A 14,420-nucleotide genomic window follows, 5' to 3' on the forward strand; every position below is an offset into this window, starting at 1 on the left:
TTCCTATCCTCCAGAACTGTGAGCCGATAAACTTCTGATTCATTATAAACTGCCCAGTCTGTGGTGTTCTGTTACAGACAGACAAAACAGACTAAGACAAGAATTTTTCAGATTTTACAAAAGTAATATGGTATATATCACATAGTATGTAACATCCAGAGCAGTGTCTAAGGCACTAACCCATAATTGAACTCATTAATATTTTGAAGCAAAATCTGTAAATACTCACACTAAATGAGATGGATAAAAGCCATAAATACCCTCATGTCAGTTCAGGTTGGGTTCTTCTGCCAAATGAGCCATAAATAGCCTCCTGTCAGCTTGTTGGGTTTTGTTGCCAAATGAGTTACAAGAAGCCCTTTGGTTTTCAGATCTTTTTTTGATTTTGGAATTCCAGGTAAGGGATTGCTACCTCTATTTTAAAAGTCTTGAATTAAAAGAACTTTACATTTAGAATTTTCCATCCAGACAAAATATCATTCCAATATGTTAGGCAAAAATATTCCCAAGAACACAAAGCCTCAGAATGTCATAAAAAGCCCACTAAGCACAATCTTGGAGGAATATTGAAAAGAAAAAGAAAAAGGGAGAGACAAAGTAAAAGAAGACAAATGCCTTGATATCGAAAAAAACTCTGACCTAAAATACTAGCAATACATTCATTGGGGACGGGAAGTCAGGACACACACCCAGAGAACATAAGAGTGTGCTAGAGTATTTGTCATATGTGGGGGAAAAAAAAGCTACTTTAAATGTAATCAATATGCAGAAATAAACAGGAATAGGTCTAAAGGACAACCAGTGTAAGAACAATAATAGAAAAAAAAAAACTCAACCTATCCAATGAAAGGCAGGAAAGGGGGAAAAGGACCAAAAGTAAGCCCAATTAGAGTGATTACAACAGGGGCCGAGGCAGGAGGATCATTTCAGGCCAGGAGTTCATGACCAGCTTGATTTAGAACGAGACCCCATCTCTACAAAAAATAGAAAAATTAGCTGGGCAAGGTGGCAGAAATCTATAGTGCCAGCTACTCCAGAGGCTGAGGCAGGAGGATCACTTGAGCCCAGGAGTTTGAGGTTGCTGTGAGCTATGATGATGCCATGGCACTCTAGCCTGGGAGACAGAGCAAGACCCTGTCTCAAAAAAAAAAAAAAAAAAAAAAAAAAAAAAAAAAAAATTACAATCATGTAAGTGAGTTGAACTTGCCAATTTGAAAACAAATTAGGCCAAAGATTTTATGGTGGGTTAAAAAATGATAAAGCAATATAGTCCCTACAAGAGACATATTTAAGAAAGGATACATCAGATGACTATGAATAAAAATAAAGCTACAGTAGCAATCATAATAAAATTTAAGGCAAAAAATATCATAAAGGACAAATTCAGATATTATATACTGATATAACAAAAATGTATCATCATGATGAACACATCCACAGCAAACAAGAAGGCTTCAATATACGTCAGGAATAAATACCACAAATACATGTGTAAAAATTCAAGTGTAGTTGAGAATTTTAACATCAATTCATCAAGAAGAGAACAATATAAGTAGACATATTGAAGATCCCAGGAAAAAAACTAAGAATACCTATTATTTTCATGAGCATACAGCACATACACACACTGGTCGTATAATAGAAAAAGCGTGCCTCAAAACACTTGAGAGGATCAATACCAGACAGACTGTATTCTCTTACAAAAATGGGATAAAATTAGAAATTAATGACAAAAAGATGGTTTTTAAAATCTCATGTTTGGAAACTATATAACTAGATAATTCAAATTAAAAGGTAAAAACATGTAAACATTTTTAAAAATACTTATTAGCACTTAATGGTAATGAAAATTCAAGGCTACCATCTAACTGGATCAACTTGGCTGACTTGTCATTCCCAAACCAATCACTGCGGCCAAAGGAATGGTAAAAACCAATGGGTTCTTTAAACCACAAGACTAGGATTAGGCTGATTTGCTTAGGCCACAGGAATCCACAAGTATAGCAGAAGCAGCAGGGGCAGTGGGAAGAAATCTGGTATCATATCTGGAAGAGCAAAGAGGAGATACATGGAAGACTATGGAGGCAATGATGCCTACAGAGCTTTAATTCCAGTTCGGCCACAATTCCCTAAGGTTAATTACTGATCATGTAATTTGGGATGGGATCTCAGTTTTCTTAGGTGAAAAATGAAAACACCATCTAAGAGTCCTTTTAGCTCGAGGAGTTTGCAATTACATCATGATGTTTTGTTCAACCTATAACAGGGTCTGGCACATATTAGTATGTACGTACAGAATGAATGAGAAGTTTACCACATTCAATTTGAGAGATTCTCAGGACTATTACCTAAAACAACTAATGGATTTCCAATAGATAAACGGGAAAAGGATGTAAAATTTACAATCCACAGAGGAGAAGCTAGTAGGCTTCTTTTAAAATGTTCAAAGTTCGTAATTAAAGAAATTAAAATTAAAAACAAAAACTGCATCTACCATTTCACATCTATTCAATGAATTTTAAAACGTGGTAATCAATAAAGGGAAAGAAGTAGAGAAACTACTAATTGCATACACACTGTCAGAAATTATTGAAAATGTTTACATTTAATGCATTAGTAACGCTTCTGGAAATACAAAAATAATCCTGAGTAATCCAAAAGAAAGCAAAATACTTATATGGACAAAAATGTTTTATTGTAGTATTTCCTATTGTAATAGGAGGGAAAACCCAGATGCAACATAATTGTATAAAAACCAGGTAATAATGAAATTATGGTTTAATGATAGATTAGTCACTGTCATAGCATTAGGAGAATACATTTAATAAATTGTATTATTTAAGGGAATCTATGGAGTCCAATAACCATGCGACATTCACATTAAAACTGCTATGACCATTTAATTTTTAAAGTTATTAAAACCTCAAAGCTTGTGTTTAAAAATCTGACACATTTCGTACCCTGTGTTTTGAAAACATAGACTTCACCAAGAATGGGCCAGTAATCACATTTTAGATATAATTCACAGAAATATTAACTTCCAAGAGTATTTTATTTTTATACTAAAAGAGAATATAATATAGCTACTCTTATTGAGTGTGCAACGTATGACAGCTTTGGACTTTTTAAATAAAACATGTGGAAAATTTTCAACTCCACTATGCCAAAGAAAGTATTGGTCTTAATTCTAGTAAATGCTTTATATTTTATCTGTTTCATTGGCTCAGCTCCACATGAGACCAGGGCCTGCCTTGATTTCTGGAATGCTGCCCCCATGCTTTTCTCCTAGGCTTTGTTGCCAGGGTTGCAGCTGCACAACCAATTCTCATTAAAATGTGAGTCATTGAAATGCAGGTCTATGGAAACGGATATAAAGGATTTCATCATCTTCTCACAATTCACAGTGAGGACTGAACTCCCACTCTTCCCAAGCCATACAACTACCTGAACCCTCCTCTACCAACTCACACACCAGATAGAATAAATGCAGCAGTTCAGTCCTAAATATCCAAATAAAAACCATCAAAAAGGAGAAAATGGCACAGTAAGGAACCTTAAAGTCTGGTAAAAGTTATTTCAAAATGACTTCTAATACTCATGATGTAGTCATAGGTTATAGCTGGATACTCATACAGTGATGTGATTTTAGAAATAATACTTCTCAAGAAAAAATACCTGCCAGAAAGAATGGGCACTCTGCAATAACAGTTCCAGAATAACAATTTCAGGAACTTCAAGTCAGAAAAACAAAAACCGCAAGGAATTTACTCCAAATGCAAAATACTCCAAAGCTATTAATTTTGTTGTAGAACACTCACACCCTAAAATTTTCTTGGAAATGGAGGAAAAAAATTTAAGGACAATTTATACTTCTTTTCCCTTTGTTACTAGGATCTTAGTATTCTCAATTAAAACTAAACAGCTCAAATCCTCTCATGCCAAGTAAAAAGGACAGTCAGTTTTTTATTAAAACATAATATTTTGAATGTTGGTATACCATTGGAATTCTTATAACATGTAAAACCTTAGAATTTTAACTATATTGGAGAAAAGAATTAAGGTGAGCAAAACATCTTGGGGTTAAGTACACACAGCTGGTCTGTTCCCTGGGGAACTCCTTTACAGCTAACTAAATAAAAGAAAAAACTGGGGGAGGGGGGAGAGTGAAGGGTATTATCCCTAGACAATCTGATTATACAACATGTACTTTAAATTACAGAAACAAAGCACACAGATAACAGTTCTAAAAAGTGACTATTACCTGCATTATTTAGGTAATCAAACTATAAAATCTTTAAGTGTACTTCATAATTTCATAAAGCTTTTTTAAAGTATATGAGAAATACATGATTTTTCTTTTAAGAGACGTGGTCTTCCTCTGGCACCCAGGCTGGAGTGCAACAGCGCCATCATAGCTCACTGAGAAATACATCAAAATGCTTGTTAAAAATATAGATTAGAGGCCGGGCGCGGTGGCTCATGCCTGTAATCCTAGCACTCTGGGAGGCCGAGGTGGGCGGATCGTTTGAGCTCAGGAGTTCGAGACCAGCCTGAGCAAGAGAGAGACCCCATCTCTACTAAAAATAGAAAGAAATTATATGGACAGCTAAAAATATATATAGAAAAAATTAGCTGGGCATGGTGGCGCATGCCTGTAGTCCCAGTTACTAGGGAGGCTGAGACAGGAGGATCGCTTGAGCTCAGGAGTTTGAGGTTGCTGTGAGCTAGGCTGACGCCACGGCACCCACTCTAGCCTGGGCAACAGAGTGAGACTCTGTCTCAAAAAAAAAAAAAAATATATATATATATATAGATTAGGATCCCCTCATACCCTTTAGGATGGCTATTATCAAAAAAACAAAAAATAAGTGTTGGTGAGGATGTGAAGAAATCAGAAACCCTGTGGACTGATGGTGAGACTGTAAAATGGTGCAGGTGCTATGGAAAACATGATTACAGGTCCTCAAAAAATTAAAAATAGAAATACCACATGATCCAGCAATCCCATTTCTGGAATATAGTCAAAAGAATCGAAGGCAGGGTCTTGAAGAGATGTCCATATGCCCATGATAATACCAGCACTATTCACAATAGCCAACCCAAACGTCCATCAAGGGATAAAGAGATAAACCAAATATGGTACATACACAATGGAGTATAATTAAGCCTTAAAAAGGAATGGAATTCTGCCATATGCTATAACATGAATAAGCCTACTGGACATCATGTCAAGTGAAATAAGCCAGTCACAAATACTGCATGATTCCACTTAAATGAGGTCACTAAAGTAGTCAAGTTCATAGAAACATAAAGTAGGTGGGTAGCAGGGGAAGGTGGTAGGGGGAAAAGTAAAGTTACTGTTTAATGGGTATAGAGTTTTAGTTTTACAAGATAAAAAGTTTTGGTCAACAATGTAAATATGCTTAACGCTACTAAACCATACACTTAGAAATGATTACCATGATAAAGCTCATGTTATGTGGAGTTTTTAAAAATTTATTCTTCAACGACACCAATGTTATATGGTTTTTACCAGTACTATGGAAAACATTTTTCAAATAGAGATTCGGGGTGATTTCACCCTTGGAGATTCTGATAAGTTGATAAAGATGAAAATTTGGTGGAATTTTTTTTTTTTTGCTTTTACCAACTATCACTTTTTTTCCCCCAGATACATCTTGTATCACCATGTCACAAAACTCAAGATTCAAGATATTAATTATGAAAGCTAAATCTCCTTCCCACCTTACCCCTAGCCACCCAGTTCTCCTCTAACACAGCCACTAATATTAGCTTCTTCTGTAGCATTTCAGAGGTATTCAGTATATGTAAAAATATTTTTATAGGCCGGGCGTGGTGGCTCACGCCTGTGATCCTAGCACTCTGGGAGGCCGAGGCGGGTGGATCGCTCAAGGTCAGGAGTTCGAGACCAGCCTGAGCAAGAGCAAGACCCCGTCTCTACTAAAAATAGAAAGAAATTATATGGACAACTAAAAATATATATATAGAAAAATTAGCCAGGCATAGTGGCGCATGCCTGTAGTCCCAGCTACTCGGGAGGCTGAGGCAGGAGGATCGCTTGAGCCCAGGAGTTTGAGGTTGCTGTGAGCTAGGCTGACGCCACGGCACTCACTCTAGCCTGGGCAACAAAGTAAGACTCTGTCTCAAAAAAAAAAAAAAAAAACAAAAACAAAAATATTTTTATATAGTATCATATATCATTGGCACCCTACCTTTTCACTTCATACTACATCTTGAAAATCAGGCAATAGCAATAACTTTTTAAAAACTACCTCCCTCGATTATTTATTTATTTATTTATTTTTTGAGACAAAGTCTCACTCTGCTGCGTGTGACAGAGATAAGGGAAGGGAGTGCCATGGCGTCAGCCTCGCTCACAGCAACTTCAAACTCCTGGGCTCAAGCGATCCTCCTGCCTCAGCCTCCCAAGTAGCTGGGACTACATGCATGCGCCAACACGCCCAGCTAATTTTTTCTATATATACTTTAAATTGTCTGGCTAATTTCTTTCTATTTTTTAATAGAGACAGGGTCTCGTTTTTGCTCAGGCTGGTCTCGAACTCCTGAGCTCAAACAATCTGCCCGTCTTGGCCTCCCAGAGTGCTAGGATTACAGGCGTGAGCCACCACACCCGGCCCTCCCTCAGTTTTTAAAAGCTGCATTTTTATATCAGTATAAATAGTCTCTGACAGATGGAAAAGTAAGTTGTTTCTAATATTTTACTATTGTAAGAAATAGTGTGAAGAATAACCTGTATATTCACACATGTGGAAATATGATGAAGTAAACCCAAACCTAAAGCATTTATCTGCAGGACAAATACCAAGAAGTGAAAATGATTAATCAAAGGACACATACATTTAAACTTTGGTAGGCATTTTTAAACTTTGGCAGATATTTCCCAAATCTCCTAAGAGAATGTACCAACCTATACTTCCTCTAACAATGCATCAGAGCACCTGTATTTTCTATCTTTCAAAAAATGTTTTCTTAAAAGGCTTCCCTAATTTCAAATATAAAAAGGAAAAAAAAATCTGTATTCCTTCTCTCAAGGATCTGATTTTTTCCTGATGACTACCCAGCTATATATACTGCCAAAAAAAAAAAAACCAAAAAAAAAAACCTTATCTCCTTTTCACACTGAAATGTGTCTTCATTATATTCTAAATTTCCATATGAATTTGGGACTACTTTTATTCTGTACCACTAATCTATCTAATCATATACCTGAATCATGATGTTTTGACTACAGTAACTTTAGAATATACATTTAATGTCTGGGAGAACTAGTTCCTTTTTAAAAGTTCCTTTTTTTAAGAATTTTTCTGGATAATCTTATTTTTTCCTTACAAAATTTTAGATTCAGCTGGTCTAATCCTTAAAAATCCTGCTGGTATTTTTATTGGGATCATGCTATGTCATTGATTAAACAATAACATTTTTCACATATTGAATCATGATGGTGACTCTCTATATCATCTTTTAGGTTTTAGATGATTCTGCTATAGGGGGCCTGCATTTTGAGAAACAGCCCTGCCTGTCCAACTGCAGAACAGTGGTGCCTGACAAGGGGCGAGGGAAGCCACTGCACACAGTGCAGGCCGCGTCTAGCAGTGGGCTGCAGCCTGACAGTGCTATGTATCAGTGCAAAGTTATCCTTGTTAGGGAGATCAGTAGTTCTTCCCAGTAGCAGAAACTGCACTCCAAACCACTTTCTATGTCCCTAGGGTAGAGGACAACTGCAGCTGAAGTAAGTGGTTCAGAATTCCATTCTATACAGGAACTTAAAACTCAGTGGTTTATTATAGGTTTAAGAGAACCAGAATGACATGAGACCCTGGGTGTGGGGAGGAAAAATTAACACTGTGACTTGAAAAGATCATTCTCTCACCTTCCACTCCTAATTCACTTAAAAGACCAGCATTTCAGGTAAACATACTAAGTTGCATGAAATTAAAACCTGTGTGACTAAGTCAGTCCTAGCTGAAAGGAATGGGCTCAAAAAGGCTTTTCTAGGCTGGGCACTGTGGCTCACAGCTATAATCCTAGCACTCTGGAAGGCCAAGGTGGGTGGATCACTCGAGGTCAGGAGTTCAAGACCAGCCTGACCAGGAGCGAGACCCCCCCCCCCGTCTCTACTAAAAATAGAGAGACATTATCAGGCCAACTAAAAATATATAGAAAAAAATTAGCTGAGCATGGTGGTGCATGCCTGTAGTCCCAGCATCTCAGGAGGCTGAGGCAGAAGGATTGCTTGAGCCCAGGAGTCTGAGGTTGCTGTGAGCGAGGTGACGCCACAGCACTCTAGCCCAGGCAACAGAGTGAGACTCTGTCTCACAAGGAAAAAAAAAAGGTTTTTCTTTTTTTAAGAGACAGGGTCTTGCTCTGTTGCCCAGGCTGGACTGCAGTGGCACAATCATAGCTCACTGCAGTCTCAAACTCCTGGGTTTAAGCAATCCTCTTAGCTCAGCTGGGACTATAGGCATGCGCCATGATCCCAGCTAATTTTTATTTTTTTAAAGAAACAGGGTCTTGCTGTTGTCCAGGCTGTTCTCAAACTCCTGGGCTCAAGCGATCTTCCCGCCTCCACCTCCCAAAGTGCTAAGGTTACAGGTGTGAGCTACCATGTGTTGCCCCAAAAGGGCTTGTTGAAGTGACAGGCAGAGCTTAGTGTACGAAAAGCACTCACCCTAACAATGGCCAGCTAATTAATTAAAATCACCAACACTATTTACATAAGCATATCCCCTTAGATGGCAATTATTTCCAGATACTTCTAAACTGGACCACTAACTAAAAAACTGGAAATTTAATATCAGTTTCCATTCCCTAAACTTTAAACTACTATCAGACTTTAAAATATTTTCTATCTATAGGCCAGACATAGTAGCTCATGCCTATAATCCCAGCACTTCCAGAAACCAAGGCAGGAAGATTGCTTTGAGACCAGCCTAGGCTAAATAGTGAGACCTCATGTTCACAAAAAAATTTAAAAATTAGTTGGGAATGGTGGTGCATGCCTGTAGTCCTAGCTACTTGGAAGGCTGAGGTTGGAGGATAGCTTGAACCCAGGAGTTCAAAGTTACAGTGCGTTATGACTGTACCACTATACTCCAGCCTGGATGACAGAGCAAGACCTTGTCTCTTAAAAATATATATATTTATATACATTTTTTCTAGCTATAGATGAATATTTTCATATTGGATCAAATTCCCAAAATTGAAGAGCTAATACCAATTATTCTATTCCCTGAAAGTTTCCCAAACTCCTTCTTTATAGATATTAACATTTAGAAAGGGAAAAACTCAGAGCCATTAAAGCTGATGTGTGAAAAAATATCCCATTGTATTTCTGGGTTTTAAAAAATTTCAATTTCTACAATGTGTACATTCTCTCACATTTGGTTAACAGATTATTCCTTTTGTCTCTGTGGGGGGGTGGGAGGCTCAATACCTAAACTCAACAGATTGCTTCTAGTAGACTGGTACGCATAGCAAGATGCTATGAAGTCAGAATGGGAAATCAGGATCAGAAGTCAGCCATATGACCACGAAACCAGGAAACTAAAGCTGTTAATACTGCATAAATATTTTCTGAGTTTTTTCCATCTCTAAAATTGCTATATGCTTTTCCTATCACCAGTGAAAAAATAAGCTATCAAGATAACTCACTCATCAGATAATTACAAAAATTAACTTATTCAACAAATATTCACTGAGCTCCTACATATTAGGACCACATAGATATTTTAATAAAACATATATAAATTAAATATAAGTCAACATAGTATAAAACTATATTTTTAAAAGCACAAAAATAAAATAAGCACTATATTCTTGAAACTACCATAGAAGCAAAATATTTGTAGACTACCAGAGATTAACTATAGTGCAGTTTAACTAGATAAAAGTAACTTTATTTTTAGTTTGTAGCAACTGCAACACAGTGACAATTAAACACTTTTTAAGATCATTTTATACACACTTTAAAATCTGGCCTATACAGATGTCAAAATTGAATTGACAATATTCAACATATACTTCTGATTTTAAAAAGTCTTAACCAGCAAACCGATCTCTTTCACATTTATAAAGCACACTCAAAGGCAGACATAATGCTTAATCGTTCCTAGGACATAGGTGCATCTTAAAAAAGAAAAACATACTCTATGTCAAAATATTATAAACATTCCAAAAATGTAAGCATTTAATGGAACATCAGAAGCATTAATTATTGAACAAGACAAGATGCTCCTTATAATCACAATGTTCTAGAAGTTCTAGCCAATGCAATAAACAATCTGGCTCCAGAGTCCATTCCTTTTAATTTTCTACATCTGTCTTCCAAAAGAATAATAGATTTGTGAAGACCACTTAAAATCTTTTAAAATCCTGAAGGAAAAATGAAAACAGGTAAAAAAAAAAAAATCAAAAATGTTAAATCTCAATACCAATTAAAGAAATAAAAATGAAGAAAATAACAAATATTTTCTGCTCAAATGGGCAGACTTAAAAAATATTATAATTCTAAAGATTTCATAAGTTCAGTGAATAGTCCTAGGATTACAGACCAGAACTTCATAATTAAAGTTTAAAAGACTAACTAACGTGCCGTTATCCTTACCCCTAGAATCCCAATCCCAGGAATCAAGTTTCAGAAAATACTCACGGATGTGCCCAGACTGAACCTGGGAGTGGACACTGGGCTGCGATTACCCTTCCCATGTTTCTGATAGTCAACACTGATAGAATTTTATTTTAGAAAATGTGGCATCAGAGATATGTTTCAATTGTTTTAGCCCATCATGTAGCTGTGATATTTGATGGGTTAAAAGTGCATTTTAAAATTTTTCTTTCTTTTTCCCTGTACAGTAAGATTTCAAGACAGTCCCTTCTTCCCCCTTCCCTTCCTCTCTCACCATGTACTCAAGAAAGTCCCTGCTGAAAAGAACAGTAACCCAGTGGGCAAGACATGACGCCTTCCGCACTGGCCCTGAGCAGCACAGCACAATCCACAGTCTGAACAGCGGTTAAGGGCACAGACCTCAGAGCCAAAAGCTCTAGGTTACAATCTCAATTCTCCTATCTCCTAGCTGAATGAACTTTTTTTTTTTTTTTTTTTTTTTTTTTTTGTTGAGACAGAGTCTCACTTTGTTGCCCAGGCTAGAGTGAGTGCCGTGGCATCAGCTTAGCTCACAGCAACCTCAGACTCCTCGGCTTAAGTGATCCTACTGCCTCAGCCTCCCGAGTAGCTGGGACTACAGGCATGTGCCACTATGCCTGGCTAATTTTTTCTATATAGATTTTTAGTTGTCCATATAATTTCTTTCTATTTTTAGTAGAGATGGGGTCTTGCTCTTGCTCAGGCTGGTCTCAAACTCCTGACCTCGAGCGATCCACCCACCTCGGCCTCCCAAAGTGCTAGGATTACAGGCATGAGCCACCGCGCCCGGCCATGAATGAACCTTGATAAAGTCACTTAACCTCTCTAAATTTTCTCAAGTATATAAATGAATACAATTTACTAAACAGGTAAGTTAAGATAATACAGAAAAGTACTTTACACAGAGCCTGGTATTTATTTAGTAGTTCAACTAACGTTAAGATATTATTATCTGTAGTATTAGGAAAAAAAAAAAAAGCCACTTGTCCATTCCTTAAAAAAAAAAGATTGTCTTACCTATTCGTGTTGTTATAACAGAATACTTGAGGCTGGGCAATTTATAAATAAAAGAAGTTTATTTGGCCCATAATGCTGGTGGCTATAAAGACCAAAAGCATGGCACCAGCATCAGCTCGGCTGCCGGTAAAGGCCTCAGCTGCACTAGCACATGGTGGAGAAACAGAAAGGCAAGCAGGCCTGTGTGAAGGGGGACCACACAGGAGAGGACCCTCACTTTACAGCACCCACTCTCAGAGAACTGATCCATTCCTTCCCACAAGGGAGGGATCCACCTCTCTGACCAAACACCTGCCACCAGGCCCCACCTCCCAACACTGCCTCACTAATTTTTTTGGCAGGGACGAGTCACATCCAAACCACAGCAGAGAAGTCACATTAAATACACAGTATGTACAGTCCACCCTCAGGATCCAGGGGTTCTGCATCCAGGGATTCAACCAAGCATGGATGGAAAACATCTCGGAGAAGAAAATTCCACAAAGTTCCAAAAAGCAAAACTTGAATTTGTCTCATGAATAAAGTGATATACAGGCATCATAATGGGTATTAGAAGTAATGATTTAAAGTATATGGGAGGATGTGTGTAAGTTATATCTAATTACAATGCCATTTTATATAAGGAACTTGAGCATCTGTGGTCCTGGAACCAATTTCTCACAGATAATGAGGGATGTCTACCAAATTAAACTTCCTAAAATATACAAAATTCTGAAATTTAAAAACACATGTGGGCCCCAAGATTTTGAATAAGGGATTGTGGTCCTGTACCTTTATAAACTCTTCTTCTGAAAAAATAATTAATAATGACTTATTGTATTTATTTTTTTAAGTCAGCCAGATTCCAAGTTGCCCATAATTGTTTATTTTACAGTTCTAGAGGTGCCAAGGTTTCAGCAGGAGTCCCTGCCAAAGGGCCAATCACTGTAGATGAACACATGCTCCTTTTTTCTAGAACCCTAACTTCCGCTGGTAAGAATACATTCATAGGAAGACTGTTCACATAATGTCAGTCTCGTCGAGTTAACAACAAACTTCATTTGCAATGGCATGGACTACATATTTGTTTACCACCTTAGTCCTTGTATTTGGTACTGAAAAAAAATCAGTGAGTAGATTGCATTGTCTGCTACCCGGCATAACTGTATTACAGGTTTACTTGCCTAATTCACAATTCAAGATTTAGTGAGTTGCTTGAACTCTTATTATAAAGCTATGGAATGAGTGATGAGAAGGATGTATCAGGACATTTTCACATACATGTAAGAGAAAAAAATCCAAAGCAAATTGGATTAAACAAGGTGTTTACTGACTCGTATAACTGACAGTGTAAAGGCATAGCACCTTCAAGGAAGGCTTGAGCTAGCAGCTCAACTGAGGTGACCAGGGCATGGTTTTTCTCCACTGTTCCTTCAGTGTTGATGTCTTATTCAACTAGCTTTCCTTTGATGGTCAGAAGATAACTGCCAGGAGTTCAATGACTACGTTTTCAGGTTGAAATTCAGAAAAAAAAAAAAGTGCCTTCATCCCAGCATTCCTAGCAAATGTCTTAAGATTCATTCTGACTCATCAGGCTTAAGTCACATGCCTGCCATGATTGGCTTAGGTAAGACACATGATCCATTCCTACAAACCCATCAAAACTTATATGAAACAAAGCACATTAAAGTTGACCTTAGTGATTTAAATTTCTTATATTACTAAACAATGATATTACTGCATTTAAACTGATGGGTAAAGCACATCATATAACTTTCCCTATCCTCTTAAAAATTACTCTCCCAGATTTTCATCACAACCTATCAAGAAAAAAAAATTAAAATTTTCCCTTAACGTAAATCACTTTTTGGAGGATTCAAAATGTACTACTAGATTACCTGGTAAAATCAAAACCACAAGTTCATGATTGTTCTTGTTAACCTAGCTGAAAGCAACACCATAGATTTTCAAGAAGAAAAAGAGGTCCTTACCCCATACTTTTTTGAGATTATCATAATAACTTAAAAGATAGAAGAGTACAGGAATATCTTGACTTTGGCAAAAAAGAAAGGAAGGAAAAAAAAAAAGAAGTGGTTTGTTTCATACAGCCTTAAAATATAAGCAACTAGATAATCCATCCTATGGCTCAAGACCCCTCTTACCATACTCACCACCACACCTCTTCTCTTGCCCCGCCCAAAACACAGGGTCCTAGAAACACAGTGGGGGATGCGCACTTTAGGGAATCTTATTGTGAATGTGCACTCCAAAGCCAAATACAAACCATTCCTGAACTATGTTTCCTAATGTTCATGTCCCTCATTCTTACAATTAGCACAGAAAACACAAAGTTTATTCTCAGATTTATAATGGAGAAGAAAGCAAAATTGCATTTATTAGACTGAAAGCCAATACTCAAACATGTAGGAGTATTCTGGTTCTGATGGTAAAGTTGCACAAAAACAAAAGGCAAAATCCAAGCAATATGTTTTAGAGTAGAACTAACCACCTGAACATATATTACACACTAGTCGTCTTAAATAAAAAGTCAAACTTCACTAATAATCCTAGAGGGAAGTAGTGTGGTTAAAGAAAAGGACGTGAATTAGAAGAAAATCTCTATTCAATTCCGTGGATTGGTTTTTCAAATACTCCACCATTCAAATAATTCAGTTCAACAAATATGTACTTAGGAATTCACTAAGAAGAACACATAAATGTCAGACACGATAGGGATATA

General features: G+C 37.0%; 1 long non-coding RNA gene across 6 annotated transcripts in view; it reads right to left on the reverse strand.

Moving 5' to 3' along the window:
* LOC138391840 (uncharacterized) overlaps positions 1 to 14,420 on the reverse strand; it is a 50,112-nt gene that overhangs the window by 19,703 nt on the left and 15,989 nt on the right. The gene's annotated exons all lie outside the window — the stretch shown is intronic.

Source organism: Eulemur rufifrons, chromosome 9 (genome assembly GCF_041146395.1).
Source record: "Eulemur rufifrons isolate Redbay chromosome 9, OSU_ERuf_1, whole genome shotgun sequence".
NCBI lineage: Eukaryota > Metazoa > Chordata > Mammalia > Primates > Lemuridae > Eulemur > Eulemur rufifrons.